Source organism: Mandrillus leucophaeus, unplaced genomic scaffold (genome assembly GCF_000951045.1).
Source record: "Mandrillus leucophaeus isolate KB7577 unplaced genomic scaffold, Mleu.le_1.0 Scaffold372, whole genome shotgun sequence".
Taxonomy (NCBI): Eukaryota; Metazoa; Chordata; class Mammalia; order Primates; family Cercopithecidae; genus Mandrillus; species Mandrillus leucophaeus.
Genome location: NW_012103943.1, coordinates 2,363,515 through 2,369,054, shown reverse-complemented (window position 1 = coordinate 2,369,054; position 5,540 = coordinate 2,363,515). Strand labels below are relative to the sequence as shown.

General features: G+C 37.4%; 1 pseudogene; it reads right to left on the bottom strand.

Moving 5' to 3' along the window:
• Positions 1-3,707: 3,707 nt before the first annotated feature.
• LOC105546870 lies at positions 3,708-4,455 on the bottom strand (annotated as a pseudogene).
• Between the last annotated feature and the right edge of the window lie 1,085 nt (positions 4,456-5,540).

The following is a 5,540-nucleotide window of genomic DNA, read 5'->3' as shown; positions in this document are numbered from 1 at the left end:
GTTGACTGTAGTTCTCAACACTCCTTTCTGCTTTTTAGAAATGCTTCCTTCCTTCCAATAAATGCTTTTGCCTAATTCAACCATATGGTTTGCATTGAGGTTGTCATCGTGTAAGCCTCATTTCCCTTGTCAGATAGGAGCACTGGACTCTACTTGGGCCCATCAGAGCCTTTCCTCGGAAGTTTTGAACTTTGAATTGGAGAGAGCAAATCTCATTTCTTCTTTGGCGTGGTGGAGAGGCTTGTCTTAGTCATACTTCTGCTGAAAACAACTAAAATTATGGTCAAAACAAAAAACAGGTGTTTGAAACAAGAAGCTACCACTATACACATATTAGAATGGCTAAAACCTAAAACGCTGATTCTAATGTGGGGCAACAGAAACTCTCATTCATTGCTGGTGGGAATACAAAATGGTACGAACACTTTGGAAGACAGTTTGGCAGTCTCTTACAAAACTAAACATACCCTTACCATACAATCCGGCAGTTGTCCTCTCTGGTACTTACCCAAATGAGTTGAAAAATTATTTTCACCTAAAAACCTGCACACAAATATTTAAAGTAGCTTTATTGATAATTCCCCAAATTTGGAGGTAACCAAGATGTCTTCAAGAGGTGAACAGATAAACAAAATATGGTGTATCCAGACAATGGAACAGTATTCAGTGATGAAAGTAAATGAGTTACCAAGTCATGAAAAGACCTGGAGAGACCGCAAAGGCGTACTACTAAATGAAATAACTGATCTGAAAAGGCAACATACTGTATGATTCCAATTAGCTGACATTCTTGAAAAAGAGACAGACAGGCAGATTAGTACAGTGGAAAACAGATCCAATAGAAAAACCTAGATTAAAGCATGGAGAGGGAAAACAATGGACAGTGCAGAAAATGCCGTAAGACACACTGGGACAAGGCCTGATGTATATGTGATTGGCACCCCAGAAAAAGAGGCAAAAGAAAATGAGGCCAATAAACACCTGAGGAAAGAAAGTCGGCTAATTTGTCAAACCTGACAAAAGACATCAAACCACTGATCCAGGAAGTACTATGAACCCAAATCAAGATGAATTCAGGTAAAACCACACTTTGGTACATAACAAAACTGCTGAAAATGAAAGCCAGAGAAAATAATAAAGGGGCCCAGAATAAAAACAAATATACATTATCTTCAAAGGAGTAACAATAAGATGGAGAGTTATTTTTTAAGAGAAATAAAAACTGAAATGGCATCTTTAAAGTGTTGAGAAAGAAAATAAACCATCAACCTAGGATTTTGTACCTAACAAAAGTATCATTTAAAAATGAAGGACAATGCCAGACAAAAAGCGAGAGTTTGTTGTGAATGAAGCCACAATAAAATAAATACTAAGAGCTATTCTTTTTTGTTTGTTTGTTTTTTGAGACAGTCTTGCTCTTTCACCCAGGTTGGAGTATGCAGTGGTGCGATCTTGGCTCACTGCAACCTCCACCTCTTGGGTTCAAGCGATTCTCCTGCCTCAGCCTCCCAAGTAGCTGGGATTACAGGTGTGCATCACCATACTTGGCTAATTTTTGTACTTTTTGTAGAGATGGGGTTTCACCATGTTGGCCAGGCTGGTCTCAAACTCCCGGTCTCAAGTGATCCGCCTACCTCGGCCTCCCAAAGTGCTGGGATTATAGGAGTGAGCCACTGTGCCTGGCTAAGAGCTATTCTTTAGGCAGAATAACATAATCCTAGATTGAAGCCTGGTAATGTACAGAGCAATACAGACTAATGCAAAGGATAAACATTTAGGTAAATCTACATTAATATTATTAAAACTTTATTATAATAAGATGTGGTGGGTTTTATTATATATATGTATAATTAAAATTTATGACAATAAGAGCACATAGGTAGGAGAGTGTGAATGTAGCTAAATTGTTCTAAGGCCTTGTCTGAGAAGCAAAAATTAATTTACATTAGAATATAATAAACCAAAGATGTGCATTATAACCTCTAGAGTAATGGTTGAAGTAATAAAAAAGAAGTAAAAGCAAATGTGGTAAAAATGTAACAAAAATATTTAAATAATCCAAAAGAAGGGAAAAAGAAAGAGAGAAAAAATACAGATGAAACAAGTAGAAAATAAGATGGTAGATTAAACCCAAATATATTAATAATTATATAATATAAATGGACCACATAATTCAATCAAATGATAAAGATTTTCGGGCTAGATAAAGTCCAATTTTATGCTGCTTGCAAGGAGAAGATCTCACACAGAGGGATGCAGAGAGATAAAAGATGAAGTTAAAAGATGAAAAACTGTTTACCATACAAATATTAACCAAAAGAAAGCTAACACAGCTATACTAATACCACATAAAACAGACTTTAAGACAAAAAGCAGTTGTAGAGAGAGAGGGACAGTTCATCATGTTAAAAAGGGTTTACCTACCAGAAATAATTCTACATTTGTACCTGCTTAATTATGTAGCTTCAAGTATGCAAAGCGAAAGTTAACATAAATAAAAGGATAAATTAGTTCACAGTTATAGTGGGAGATTTTAACACATTTACTGTAGTTGCTGACAGAATAAATGGACAAAAAATCCATGAGTGAGCAGAACATTTGAGCGGTATGATAAACAAATCTGATCACATTTGCCTTTATTCACCTCTGCATCCCCAAATAAAAGAATGTATATTCTTTTAAAGTCCACATGAAACATTTAGCAAAATTGGTCATATGCTGAACCGTAAAGTCAGTCTTAAAAAACTTCAAAGGAATTATACCTTAAGTATAAATACATTCTCTGATCACAGTTCAATAAGTTATTGATTAACAACAAGAGGCATAGCTAGAAGAATCCCGAAATGTTTGGAAATTAAACATTATACTTCAGAGAAAAGAATCTCTGTGGCTACTATGAAAGGCAATCCTGAAGGCGGTAATATTAGTGTTAATTTCTGTCTTGTGGAGGAAGGTGGTCTGAGAAAATAAAGCCCACACAGAAAAAACTAGGATAGAGAGGGAGACCAATCTAACTTCATGGTTCCCATAGTCGGGCTACTTGAACCAGTACATTTCTGATTCTCTCTAGGGCACCTCCACAGACTTGTTTCTTGAAACCACAAGAGTTCTGATGAATACAACACACAGCAAAACTTTTCCTGACCTGACCTCTGTTCTCCTGTCTTGATTTTTCCTCTTATGCTCCAATCAGACCAAACTACTCAGAATTCCTGGGAACTGTCCGGGTCTTTGCACATGCCTTTACCTTCTTTGCCTTCTGACTCCTATTTGTTCTCAGGTCTCAGCTAAGACTTCCTTATAGGAAACGTTTTCTTGTCACTAGGCTAGGACTAGATAAAGCACTCCTCCTCTGCACTCCCACTGCAGCCTGTGCTTCCCTTGATCATAGTGGTCATGGCAGTGTCAAGATTCAGGAAAGTTTGATTTCCAATGCTGTGGCTTCCTAATTGTTTAACGTTGGGAAGTCACTTCTCCAAGGCTTGATTTTCTCATCTGTGAGACAAGGCTACTAGCAGTACCTATCTCACAAGGTAATCACGATAATTAAATGGCATTAGACATGACACATGGTTAGACTAGTGCTTGGCACATAGCAAGTACTCAGTAAATGCTGAGTATTATTATCGTCACTTCAGAGGTTTGTTATGAAGATTAAGGCACAATGTTTACGCAGTCTCTTTATTTCTCACTATAAAGCAATTCATCTATTTAGACATACTCTTCTTAGGCAACTTTTAAGTTTTTTCACCATCGCGTAACACTGCTCTATATTTTTCACTTTCAGTCTTGTCTTCAAACACCTTTTTTTTTTTTTTTTTTTTTTTTTTAGGAGAATCTGTATCACTGTCTCTGTTCCTACTTCTTTATGCTCTCCAGTGAGAAGATCCAATGTGTCTCCCACCTTGACCATTTTGCTTTGCTTCTGCAGTTTTCCCCCATTCAGCCTGAGTTCATCTTTGTAGAATCTATCTTCTCATTGTTTCTCCCAACATCGAGGCCTCTGCTCAGGAAAACATTGTACTGAAAAGACTGCACTACTTTTTCCAGGTCTTTATAATCTTTGACCATAGTAGGCTCATCCTCAAGCTCCTCTTCCTGCTCACTCATCTCCTTAACAATCACCTTCTTCATCAGCGTCCTCTTCATCTTCCACTTTTTACAGAGACTTTTCAGTGGATTTTTTTTAGAGGTTATATTACTTTTGAGTCCTATAGAAAATGGAAAAATATGTTCTGGAGATATTACAAGTCCTAGGAGTCTCAGTGAGAAAATATTATGGAAAAGGGTTTTATAATTTGATGCATTTAACTTAGTACTAGAAAAAATATAAGTATTGAGTCCAGGAGTACAGAGTTTGTGTGAAAGTGTCCCTTGGAGCACACCCAAGAGTCCAAGCCAGGCATCTGGCTTTCTTAAGACACTGGCAAGCAATCTGACACTAGACATAGCCATGGCACAACCTGTAGATTAGGGCCTCTCGTGCCCTGTGGCTGTGCTGACTGCAGGCCACCCTCTACCTATTTACAAACTATCACAATGCCTGGCGCATAGGAAGGCCTATGTAATTATCAATCTGTTGGTGTGTCTGTCTTTTAGTGGACTGTGAGTTCTTCAAGACCTGGAACCGTATTGGAGGTGGATTTAAAATCCCGTGTCAACGCCATCATCCATGCTTTTCCTACTCTACATTATTGCCTCCTTTGAAGAAGTTGGGAAGCAGATGAGTTTTACTTTCAAAGTATTCCTTCCTTTCTTTTCTTTTAAGTTTAAAATATTTTAAAATTATTATTTTTGTTGGATTTTTGGGAACAGGTTGTGTTTGGTTACATGGATAAGTTCTTTAGTGGTAATTTCTGAGATTTAGAAATCACCCAAGCAAGGAGTTAATTATGGCAAAGTTAAATTAATGTTTTTTAAAAAATTTTACTTTAAGTTCCAGGATACATGTGCAAAACGTGCAGGTTTGTTACATAGGTAAACATATGCCATGGTAGTTTGCTGCACCTATCAGCTCATCACCTAGCTATTAAGCCCTGCATGCATTAAGTATTTATCTTGTTGTTCTCCCTCCCACTGTCCGCCAACAGGCCCTAGTGTGTGTTGTTCCCCTCCTTGTGTCCATGTGTTCTCATTGTTCAGCTCCCACTTGTGAGTGACAATATGCATTGTTTGGTTTTCCGTTCCTGTTTTAGTTTGCTGAGGATGATGGCCTCTAGCTTCATCCATATGCCTGCAAAGGACATAATTTCATTCCTTTTTATAGCTGCATAGTATTCCATGGTGTATATGCACCACATTTTCTTAATCCAGTCTATCATTGATGGGCATTTGGGTTGATTTCATGTCTTTGCTATTGTGAATAGTGCTGCAATAAATATATGTGTGCATGTATCTTTATAATAGAATGATTTATATTCCTTTGGGTATATATCCAGTAATGGATTGCTGGGTCAAATGGTATTTCTGGTTCTAAATTCTTGAGGAATCACCACACCGTCTTCCACAATGGTTGAACTAATTTACATTCCCACCAACAG